This window comes from Lissotriton vulgaris, chromosome 3_1 (genome assembly GCF_964263255.1).
Source record: "Lissotriton vulgaris chromosome 3_1, aLisVul1.2, whole genome shotgun sequence".
NCBI lineage: Eukaryota > Metazoa > Chordata > Amphibia > Caudata > Salamandridae > Lissotriton > Lissotriton vulgaris.
This window is the reverse complement of record NC_141689.1, coordinates 2067494258-2067506949: the sequence shown is the minus strand read 5'-3', so window position 1 is coordinate 2067506949 and position 12692 is coordinate 2067494258. Positions and strand designations below refer to the sequence as shown.

Sequence of the window (12692 nt, the reverse complement as noted above, 5' to 3'; positions counted from 1 at the left end):
CAGTATGTATGTATTACCAGGGGCAAACAGTTGGAACACTGCAGCCTCAACCACGCAAGTTCCAAATACACAGGCGCTACCACGCTTGCCTCAACCATGCATATGCGTTGTTAAGGCAGTGCGCGTCTAGCTGGCGGAAGCAGGAAGCAGCCAAGAAGCAGGAAGGATCAGGAGAGGACACAATACAGTGAGATAAGTGAGGCTGGAGCCAGGTTTTGGAGGGATAGTTTGTATGGTTTTGGGGGCTAGGAGTAGTTTTTAGGGTTGGGGTTTCAGGTTAGTTTTCAGGGCTGGGTAGGTCGGGGTAGGTTTCAGGGCTGGGAGAGGGGTAGTTTTAGGTGTCAGGGCGGGGGCTTGGGGGACGTTTTAGGGCAGGGATCGTAATGCTTTTTAGGGCTTAGGGGGCAGGGTAGTATTTAGGACTCAAGGGAGCGGGTAGTCTTTATGGATTAGGGGAGGATGGGATCGTTTTTAGGGCTCAGGAAGGGAAGTTTCTAAGGCATGCATGCGTGGTTCCATCAGACAACCATTACAAGGCTCATTTTTTTATTGCAGTAGGCATAATTTCAAATGAAATAATACCTTGACCCTGTAGCATGTGCAGTTGTGCACTGTCTCCAAGTAGACAACTTTATAGGTGCGCACTTTTCAATTATCAGTGTTCAATCTAATAGAGAATTAGAAGCTTTTATCAAATCATGCCTAAAATCTCCCACACTGTACGAAGCAGCCATCAGTGGCTGTCAAGTAGGGACAGGCAACTAGACATAGCCTTCACACTGAGCATCCGGAGCAAGCGAGGCCAGCTCTGGCTGAATGTACATATCCAATGATGCTGTACTCAGCTCCAAAAGTCCTCTTTGTTTTTCTCTTTCTCTCTCCCCGACCTCTCCTCCTCTTCCATTATTCCATCTTTGCGGACGTGGCTGTCTTTTTCATACAAATCCTTCACGTTGAACTGATTAGGCGAAGGTCATCACTGAAATTCTCATTGGATAGATCGGTACATGCTGAGCAACCGAGATAAGAATTGTTAATATACTGCGACTAGATGCATTAATACAATCAATCGAGAGATCTTTATACAGATTTGATATGCTCATTGATTGGTGCAAAGCATTGCTTGATGTCAACTGATATTATGTGACTTGAATATAGACTGTTTATATAATAACACAGAGCTTGATTGTTTTGAAACAGGCAGTTGTTTATCAAAGGAAGGTGAACTTAGAGGTTATAAGAGCAAAGCATTTCCGGAACGTACTGAAGCATAAGTGACTCAAATGAAGGGTGTTATTGTTGGAAAACTATACTCTGATTACTGTGAAACGTGCAGGAATATATCCAATGAAGGCGCATGTAAATATAAAGGACTGGAACAAAAAAACTGCAGGAAGTTACGAACACGTAACAGTTTGTAGACAGAGTGGCTGGCCACCTAAGCTAGGAATCCAATGTAGCAAATGCTTTGAGTCTGATAACTTCAAGGTTAGTGAGATGTACAACTTAAAAACTAACAGTGAAAGCTAACATTTCTCACTACAGTAAACTGCAACACAATGACGTTAATGCGAAACATAAAAAGTCTGAAAAGAGGACATCCATTGTAAAAGGCACACAAGCTGCAATGGAAAATACCTGATAGTGAAAGATGCATGTTGGGCCTAACCCTTTCTGAAGGGTCACCACCAACATTTTTGCCTTCCTCCTCCCTTTTTCTGACCTTGTTTTTCTTGGCTTTAGGTCTCTGGGCGCATTACTACTGCTAACCAGTGCTAAAGTACAAATGCTTTGTACATAAAATATGGTAACACTAGCTTATGCTCTATTGGCATATTTAATTTTCTTATAAATTCCTAGGAAACTGCACTATATTTGCTTAGGGCCTGTAAATGAAATGGTACTAGTGGGCCTGCAGCACTGAATGTGCCACCAACTCAGTTGCCCGTTAAACATGGCTCAGCCTGTCACTGCAGAGCCTGTATGTGCAGTTTAAAACTGCCTTTCTACATGGCAAGTTACTCTACTTGCCAGGCCCAAACCTTCCTTTTTATTACATTTAAATTGTCCCTAAGGTAGGCCTTATGTAGCCCCATGGACAGGGTGTTGTGTATTTAAAAAGCAGCACATGTACTTTTAAGTGTTGCATGTCCTGGTAGTGAAATACTCTTAAATTCGTTTTTCACTGCTGTAAGGCCTATCTCGCCCATAGGTTAACATTGAGATTGCCTTAAACATCTTTTAAGTGTAATTTCCAATTGGCAGCAGATGGAAATTCGGAGTTTGGTATTCCTGGACTCACAATTTAAAATTACAGCTTATGGCGTAGTCAAATGTTAAATTGTACGTCTGAAAAAGCCACTTTTAAAAAGATGGCATTTACTTACTTTAACCATTCTGTGCCTCTGCGTGTCTCTGAATATACGTGTGGGTTGGGTGATAGCTGGGCTTTTTGCATTCCATCTAGACAGTCACAGAAAGGGAGCTGTGGTGTCACATTTGCATCCTGATGGTCAATCACCAGGCTGATGGGCCTTCTTCAGGTGGATTCGGAGGGAGGAGTTGACGCTTGCAGCTGAATAGGGCTGTGCCTGTCCCCGAACAAAGAGCTGAGTACCTCTCTGCAATGAGTCTGGAGCCAGGGCAGGAAAGGCAGTGACATTGTGATATTCATTGAACTCTTTGATGCCCCCCCCACTTCAAAGCCACATTCGGGTTAAGTACTGGACCCCTGACCCCACAAAATCTGAACTGTACTGGAACTAAGGACATTCTGTCTGGAAGAAGAGCTGTTGTGCAGCAGGAGGGACGGCTACTTTGCTACCTGTATTGATCTGTTGGCCTGCTGATTGCTGAGCTGTAGAAGGGACTGCTACTGTGCTACCTGCTCTGCTGTGTTCGCCTCTTGCCTGGTGCTTCTTCCCTGAGAATGAAAAAGGCTAGATCCGTTCTCTACATCTTTGAACGCTAGTTTCTCCAACTGCGTTTTGACTTATCTCCTGTTCTTTAAAGTCTCAGGGTCACAAAAGACTTCTTGCAATGCTGCTGGTGCTACTGGACTGTGCTATTTGTGAGTCTTACCCTTGCCTGAGGTGGCCACTCCAGTCCTGGGCCCCAGAAGTGGGTTCTGCATCTGTTCTCTTCAAAAATCGATGATGGGACACCTATGTGATGATAGGAACCGACTCAGTGCCTACTGACGCAGTGTCCATTCGCTGACGACATGGATCCTGACTGCGAGGTTTAATGATGACACAGCGCCGATCCTTCAACACCGACTATGAGGCTTAACGTCACTGCACCGCCGAGCCTTTGACACTGACTGCGAGGCTCGACTCCGTTGCATCGACCAGCCCGTATATCATAACTGATACAGTGAAGCCATTGACATTCCAAACAAGGCAATTTTTCAGTGGGCACTGCTTGAATTCTGTAGCCGGCCTATCCTCCATCACAGTCAGTCTAAACTTTGGATTTACCCCAGTGTAGCATGACGTCAAGTAACCAATTCGCAATATTGAAGTCTGAACACTGTTTTTGAATTTAATCTTTAAAAATAATATCTCAAATTCTACTGATTGGATTTGTGTTATTTTGGTCTTTTTCACTCAGGTAAATAACAGGTACATGTCTGGTGGTTTCCACTATGCATTTGCACTGGCAGATTTAGTACCAGGATGCCTTTGAGTGATCATGCGCCTTACCAATCAGTTAAACACATCACATTCAGAGTACTGTCATCTGCAAGAGTCTGGTTTCGTACTTTGAAGATGATGTGGATGGGTATGAAAGTAAATGTTCTAAATCTGGGTTGATCACTTTGTGCTGGATAGTGTAAAGAGAGATCAAATCATGGTTTTATTATTTTGGGGACTCTTCAGTGGGATCTTTTTGTTAGACCCTTCCAATATGTTAGCTCTAAACCCACAAAACAAACAAAAGAACATATTTCTCCATCCTCTTTTTAATTTAAAAGTTAACACAGTTTTCTTTCAGTGTCTGGGTGGTGCTAATAAAATGTGTTCTTACTGTAAAATATTTTGTAATTTAGTCTAAAACGGCTGCGGTTGACTTTTACTAGAAAAGCGACATTTTTTGTTTTTCAATCCATCTCAACCCATTTCTTTGCTCTACAGTACAGGTAGTGAATCTGCTCCTCTAGTTGTATTCCAACGGACAGGTACCAATTTTCCCCTTTTGGGAATTCAGAAATATTCCCATTAGAACGCCTGGAAAGCTGTAGAACGTGCAGGGTTCCATGTGTGCTACTGGGAACATAAAATGACGTGTTCATCACAGTCCCATTTTGACAATTGTACAACTCTGGACTGGGCAAATGCAGCTCAGTGTTCAATAGCACAACTTTTAGGTCAACCCTGAGCCAGCGCGCAAGCGATGCTTTGGTGAGCTGTTGTAGGTAGACTATGGAGGAGAAGCCCTGCCCACATTTTTCATTGGCTTGCGGCTTTGCCCTTTGTAAATGCTGGTGTCTGATTCTTTAATAGCCTTGTAAGTCCCTCCTTAGGACGCAATTTCTATCCTCCCATGGCTACTGGCCTCTTTACTTTGTTGTTACACGGTACGTGTACAATTATTTTTGTTTCCTGATGTGCTTTACATTGTTCCCACCCCCTCCCGTTGTCTATGTTTTCCATCCATGGTCTGTGTTCCCTTTAATCCCGCCCACTCCTGTTGTTTGTGTTCCCTTTGTTCCGCCCCCCATTGTGCATGTTCTCCATGCTCCTGCCTCCCCTACTGCTGTCCGCAGCCTTTCAGCACAGCTCACAAAGGGTGTGACAACCATGTTTAATCAGTTTCATCTTCACTGGCAGTTCCATGTCCCAGCCTAAAGTTTTCATTTTCTCAGACCAAGGCCTAAACTCCTAGGTATTGCATAGACAGAAACGTCCCAGGATGCCGAAATAATACATGCCTGACAACGCATCATCCTTTTGCAAACATGCCAGTGTCACGGTCTGTCAAATGCTCACTCTCACTTAGACTGCCTCCGAATGCTGCTGCAAACTTGGGATTCTTTGGCTGTTGTTGTGTTGGTAATTGGTGGTGGCCAGCTGTGCTGTCCCATCAGAGACTCAGTATTGTGCCGTACCTAACATGGCTTTTATTCCTAGCAAATGTGCTGGCACTGACTTAAAACATTTAAAAGTTAAGCACTGTATCTACCCACAAACCCATTGTACACACACTTATATAACGCATTGGGAAAAGGGAAGGGAGATAGGGCTGCATGCACGTACAGAGACATAGACTATTTCATTCATAAGATTTGCATGGACATTGAATTACCCTTACAAAGGCTGCCTTCCACACCTGCTTCCTTTCACAATTGACATGCAAGAAATTGAGCTACTATTGTTGGTGCAGCAGTGCTGAAAAGCAAGTACTGTAGGCGCTGTCACCAAGGTGTAGGCAGGCACTGCGACAATTCATTCATGCTGTGGCAGCTTGCAAGGGTCTGATAAGCACATGCTTCAAAATTATGGTCCAGACCATAAGAACCCAGCTCGAAACAACCTTTACAACGCCGTCATTACAACGCACTACCCTCACAACACAGTCATTACATCCTTTACATTGCATGCCATTTCAACGTAGCCATTACATCGCATGTCAGTTCAACGCATGTCATTACAACACATGTCACTACAACGCATGCCACTACAACTCATTATAAGGTAAGTAATGAGGAATAGTAATTTTTACCTCTACGCTATCCAACGCGTTCCCTACTTTTGCACTCACTGAAGTGGGAAAAGTAATTTTTACCCCTACACTATCCAACACTTACCCTACTGTTGTACTCACTGGAGTGGGAATATTATTTTTACCCCTACACTATCCAGCACTTACTCTACTGTTGCCCTAAAAGTAATATGCGTTGTAATGGTATGTGTTGTAATGGTATGCGTTGTAATGGAATGTGTTGTAAATGTAGTTTCTAAAAGTGCGTTGTGATGGCATGCAATGTAAAATCATGCGTTGTAATGGATGTTGCAATGTAAAAACTGTGTTGTAAAGGCAATGAGTTGTAAATGTTTGCGTTGTAACGTCATACATTTGAACCCCGCTAAAAGCTTGAGCGATGTCATACTGAAGGTTTGCATTCATCCCAGGAGTCTGGATCAAGACAAACGATGTTACAACTTGAAATGTATTATTCAGTCATTTACAACAAAGAACGTTTGGTGATTTATTATCAATTAAATATTCAAACGTTTTTGAGGCGGATATGTTATTACTCGACCCGTGCATATTTCCATGACTTAATTATGCTTAACCCATCAGCATATTAAATTGAAATCTACCTATACTAATTAACTGGTAGTTAGAAAAAATCTTTTTGGTAAATAGTGCTTCATATCACACTTTTACCCTATTTCTTCTGTATAATCACCGTGTAACGGTTCATGTCACAACCAGAAACTCTGCTGAAGTTTTCACTACTGCTGTATTAGTAACAAAACCGGAACCAACTAGCTGCTCTGCAGTAATTAGGCAAGTGACAAGGTTGTCTAGCTAAGGATAACGGCTAATGCCATTCAGCTGCTTCTCCCACCAGCCTATCTTTTCAGGCAGTCTCCATAAGTAGTACTCTGCTCCTTTCGTACTTTGGGAAACATAAATCAGCATCCATTATTTGGTGTAACGTTGTATTGATGATCTATTCAGCAAGTCTAAGTACAGGGAAAAGGGATAGCATGGACCAAGGTGGTAGAGGAGGCACAGTGATGCAGCCCAGGCCACAATAACCTGGAATATGCGTTGTGCTGCAGTTTACTTAAGGCCTACAAAAGGGCCCAGGCCAACCAGTTTACAAAGGAGATCTATCTGATTTTCTGCAGCAGCAGTGTGACCTGCCCAAGCATTTTCTATGTCATCTTGGCCTTAGCCTCTCGATTCCCCTCATCCTTTTCAGAGGGAAGACATCAAATAAATAACATTGATTTCCTCTTGTTACCATCAGCTGCCCTGCTTCAAACGACCCCGTGCAAGCCAGACATCAAGCTTGCATTAGTGCTTTTTAATTTTTTTCTCTACCAGCAACGTGGCACTTAAGCAGCACTGCCACTTATGAAGCTGTCACAGTTTCAGTTTGATACTGTGTGGAATTTCCATATACTTAGTGGGTGCGTGCATGACATTTCATTGCATTATGAATCTGAGGGACACAATATTACAAGCAGCCTGAAACAGTCCAATCCATGCAATGAGACAGATATGTTTTAGATATTACCCACTTTTCGCTCATTGCAATGGTGTTGAATCGATCTTTAAAAAAATAACAAAACTCCTGATGCATCCATGCAAAGTCACTAACCTAAATCATTGCTACATTGCTGTTGTGTGGTCGCATGCATGCACGCCCACATGTATCACAATACATTGGCAGCCATTTTTTTAAAATCTTACCTTTACAATAGGGTCAGGTGTAATGTTAGATTGATAAAAATAAAACGCATTGGCAAAGACAATATGTTGGCACTGACCTGTTAATGCGAGACCTACCGGCTTTACCAATGCTTGTGATTCTCGTTTTTACTCCAAGGGAACAACCCCCACTCCTTTTCTCTAGGTATGGAGTGATCCATTCCTCCTTCCATCCAGGAAGGGTTGTCACTCCAGCCCTTTGTTGGTGTAAAGCACCAATTATTTCCAATGTGGGTAAGGGTTACCATTTATGAAAGCCAATAAACTCAAAGGTTTGTAGGCGTTCAGAAGCTTTCAATACAAACCTCTTGATCTGCACATTACCAATTATATTTGAAAGGTTTACTACTGCAGATTTCTCTGCAATGATGGCAGGGAGATTTGCCTTATTGGAACCATTTACTCTTGTCAACAACCCGTCAGTGAATTCCTGACTGGTGAAAGTGAAGCCATTGTTTGTATTTGTGACCTGCTAAACATTCCCAAAGATCGCAAATCTTCAGAATTCAGATTGGTAAAAGAGGATCTTGGAAAGACTGTGGAAAATTGCATTTCGTTTTTATAAAACTTTGTAGTAATGACTCCACCAATATCGCATTTTCACATCTAACTTGGCAGCTGCCGAGTGTGCGTGGAGTCGGGGCGAGTTATAACCATGCCTAAAAGCAATAAATGGAAGCGTCAGACCATAAAATACACTTACATTTGCTCATCATCCTCTTGATGCAAGCAAGCAAACAAGCTAAATTGTGTTTGACCGCCCTGGCCAAGCTGCTTATGTACACGGAGCTTTAGCAATGGAACTTTTGATGTATCTCAAAATTGTGTATTTTCCAAGTATTTGTGTCATTCTCTGATTTTATTGTAAGCGTGACATAAAATGTGCAATTCAAAATAATTGTGTGACTGTATTCTTCTTTCATTTCAAATTCAGATACGTTTCAATGTTGCTTTACCCTTACGCACATGATGCATTGTAAACCTTGTAGATATACCCAGAATTCCAGACAGAACATACATGAAAACCAACAGGAACATCTCATTTTTAAAACCAAACTCTATAATTACGGAAACCTGCATGCTGCAGATCAAAAATGCTCTGACAAGTTCTCAGAATGTGCACTTTTCAACATTTTTGCTATGCCACTACGCTTATAGACAAAGGAGCATTAAGCTACGTAAATGTATATGTATATGTATATTTTAAATATACATGTTGTTGGACTTGGCCCTTTCTGCAGAGTCATCCTGAGACTTTTTGCCTTCACTCTAGCTATTTTTGCTGAATTCGATTTTGTTGTCCATAGGACTCTGTGCACTTCATCATTGCTAACCGGTGCTAAAGTGCTTGTGCTTTCCCCATAAAACATAGTAGAAATGAGTTATACTCAACTAGCATATTTAATCTTTCGGTTTGTCCCTTGTAAAATGGCACTAGCTGTGCCCAGGGCATCTGAGCAAAATGCTACTACTGGGCCTGCAGAACTGTTTATGCCACCCACTTAAGAAGCACTTTAAACATGTCTCAGGCCTGCCATTGCAGCCTGTGTGTGCAGTGTTCACTGCATTTTCCGCCTGACAAAATAAATCTTTTGCTAGGCATAAGCCTTCCTTTTTATACAGATAATTCACCCCTGGGGTAGGCTCTGAAAAGCCTAGAGGACAGATTTCAATGTACTTAAAAAGTAGGACAGGCACTTTTAGAATGTACATGTCCTGTTAGCAAAATACCCTTAAAGGTAACCAGCCCATGTTAGGGGTTTCTCGAATTGTAATGAAATATCCTAATTTATGGTGAAGTCAGATTTTAAGTTAATTTTTTTTTAAATGTCACATTTAAAAAGTTACATTTTCCTGCCTATTGGTGCCTACAGCCGATCTCTGGGTCACATGACTGAGTGTAGTTGACCGTTGGGCTTTGTGTATTCCTCCTAGACAGCCACAAACAATGGGGAGCTTAGGTGTGTAGGTGTGACTGGATGACCCATCACGGTTAGGATGGGAGGGAGGAGCTGGGACAAGCCCTACTTACACTTGAATATGCTGTGTCCTGTCTCCACACAAAGAGCTGCATACCTCCTGTAGTTAATCTGGAGTCAGGGCCAGGACGGCAGGGCACTTATGCACTTCAAAGGTATGCCTCTAGAAGCTTATGCCCACTTCAAAGACGCAACTGGGTATAAGTACTGGACCATTGACATCAAATCTTAAGTACACTACTGGACCTGTGGATACTCTGGCAGGAAGAAGGACTTCTGTGCTGCTGAAATGACAGCCACTCTGCTGGACAGCGGCTCTGAAGGGCTGCTTCCTACCTACGCTGACCTTCTGCCCTGTTGCCTGGGCAAGAAAGACTAGAGCTGCATCTCTTGAACTCAGAACCCAGAGTGGCTCAAAGGGCTAGAGGCTGGCCTCCTGATCTGAAGTTTCTGGGACATAACAGGCCTTCAACAACCTTGCAATGGCACCTGGACTCTTCCATCTGTGAGTCTGCCCTGCCTAGTGGTGCAACCCCAGTCTTGGACTCTTCGCTTTGGACTTGAGGTGCACTGCCAGCCTCTGTGGATCCAGCAGAACGGATGCATCTCCTCTGCTGCGCAGCATAATCCCAAACAGAACTGACGCAGTTCTGCTGCTGCGTTGATTGGACCTGTCGCAAAGACCTGCCTCACTGCCACAGACCGCAATACATTCGGGAATCGCCGCTGCACGATGCATCCACAGTGCAGATCCTCACATCGCTCATTGATGGCTTACTCGATGACCGTAGTCTCTCCATAGCATCCTCGCAGATTTTCGGAGCTAGTACATTGCCCTGGCTGCGCACTGCATCCTCGACACTGGACTTTGCATCGCAAACCCCATCAACGGCATCCTCGATACTGATGTAGGCCTCGCATCGCAGCCTTGCCTCATCCCAGAACTGACACATTGCTTCTGCTGTGCAACGCATCTTTAACAGGGATCCTTGTAATGCTCTGCAACGCCGAATTTAAGGTGATATGTTCAACAGACCTAACTGGGTCTCTGTAGCCGACCTGTGATCCATTGCAGTCAGCCTGAAATTGTGCCTTTGTCCTGGTCTGCCGCAGTTTGAGCTTTATGCTTTTTGGCGCGATTTTCACTAAAATCTTTAAAATCGGATACCTCTGGTTCTACTGATTGGGTTTTTGTAGTTTTTATCTTATTTTATTTATTAAAGAAATATCTATTTTTTCCAGTTTGGTGTGAGATCCTTTTTATGTGGTGTTTCCACTTTATTACTGTTTGATGGTTTTCACAAATACTTTACGAATTGCCTCTATTTAAGACTGACTGCTCTGTGCCCAGCTACTACAGGGTCGAGCACAGGTTAAATTCAGGGTTGGCTTGTGCTTCACCCTGACAAGGATTGTGGTTGCTTCTTGACCAGGGTTCACATCCGAGTCAACCAATAACCCCATTTCTCACACTTGTATTGCCTTGAGATTCTTAACTTGCACCCCAAATGAACTGCTCATTAATTCACAATATGCATTTCAATAAACTGTAGGGCTTAACAACACAACGTCTTCAGATAACAACACATATTTACATAAAAAAGATAATTCTGTATGCATAGTTTATGTGACAAAAAATGTAATTAATGAAATGATATTTAATAATCCCAAATAAGTACCTAACACTCGAAATCCGCAGGGCAATCCAAGCGCTCCATTGTGAGACCTTGAGAAAAGGTTAATCACCTAAAGGTTTTTACTAAAAATGACAAAGGCCCTCACCCACCAAGGTGGTATGCATCATCAGGGCCCTCCTCAGAGTAGTAATCTGAAGTTTAATACGGTAGGCTTCCCCTGGTGCTCTTATAAGAGGGTTGTAAGTTATACCTTCAAGTTTGTATGGTACCTGGGGCCTTGGAGAAAAAACAAAAATAGGATGGTTAGGTTATGGTAGGTTTATTGACACCTCCCACTACTTGAAACTGTACAGTGTGTCAACATGTTTATGCCCCTTGTCTTTAAATCTAGTGTTCCTCTTGGATATTCATCAGGAGAAGGCCTCACCCTTTTCTCTCTCATATCCTGCCATCAGGTAAGTCAATGGTGTGAAAGTCGAGGATGAAAATATAGAAAAAGAAAATGTCATTTAAATTACCCCATTCACCTATATAGTAAACTAAAGAATCCCCGGAATCACTGGTCCACACAATACATTTACCAGCGACCAACTAATATCAAAACCACACGTTAGTCTGTTACATAAGTTAAAGAACCCCATCCCTCTGCCTACTGCATCGTCTATACATTCAGCACTCAGGTAGCTGTAGGCTTGTGATAATCATGGAAACAATTCACATTACATCTGTAATACTGAATCAGTTGTATACATAATCATGGGTGTAAACTATGATTCATTGACATGGCCACGCATAAAGACGAGACACATCATATAACAGGAGCAGAGTTAAATTAGGAAAACTGGATACCAAATTTGTTTCACATTACAAAGGCATAAAACACACTAATGATGTGTCCAGTGGAGGGTAACTAGAAGGCCTGGCCTACAATATGGGTCTTCATCCAACATGCTGCAGGCAGCCAAACCCCGCTGCACGCTTACCAGGCAGTGCTCTAAAGGTGTCCCGGGCAGCCGACCCCATTAATCACTGTTTTCGGCCATGTGCATTGGGTTCTGAAGTCAGGACCTGACCTATACCTAGGGCCAGGCCCTGTGCACAACCAGCTATGGTCAGCCAACCCCCACTGTACACAGGGGGGCGGTGGAGAGGAAGGGAAGCCACTGAACCTGGCCATTGACAAAAACCCATGTTTTTTCCTTTCGAGCTTGCAGACAGGTGGACCCAGCATCTTTAGTGTGTTTTCCCCTAATATGTTTGCCTTCCATCCTCCTGTTTTTGGTGGCTTCGTTTTTGCTGGCTTTAGAACTCTGCACCCTTTACCACTGCTAGCCAGTGCTAAAGTGCTTGTGCTCTACCCTTTAAACATGTTACCTCGTCATCTAGAGTATGGAAATGTAGCAAAGAAAAACTCAGTTTATTCAACTATTGCTGTTTAGAAAAATGTAATCTCTGTATTTCCATACAGTTTATACAATTACCAGCTCTTCCATTGGACTGTCTGAGGCCTTTTAACCTGTTCTAAAAATGTTGGCTTGTTATTGGTTTTATTAATTAAAATAAACTACTTGTAACTGTTTCAGACACCTGAAAAATAGATAAGTGTATGTAAATTACATGGGGAAAA

At 42.8% G+C, this 12692-nt stretch overlaps 1 protein-coding gene across 2 annotated transcripts in view; it reads left to right on the top strand.

Annotated features, from left to right (window-relative positions):
- TUSC3 (tumor suppressor candidate 3) overlaps nucleotides 1-12692 on the top strand; it is a 1509257-nt gene that overhangs the window by 1183773 nt on the left and 312792 nt on the right. The window lies entirely within an intron of this gene.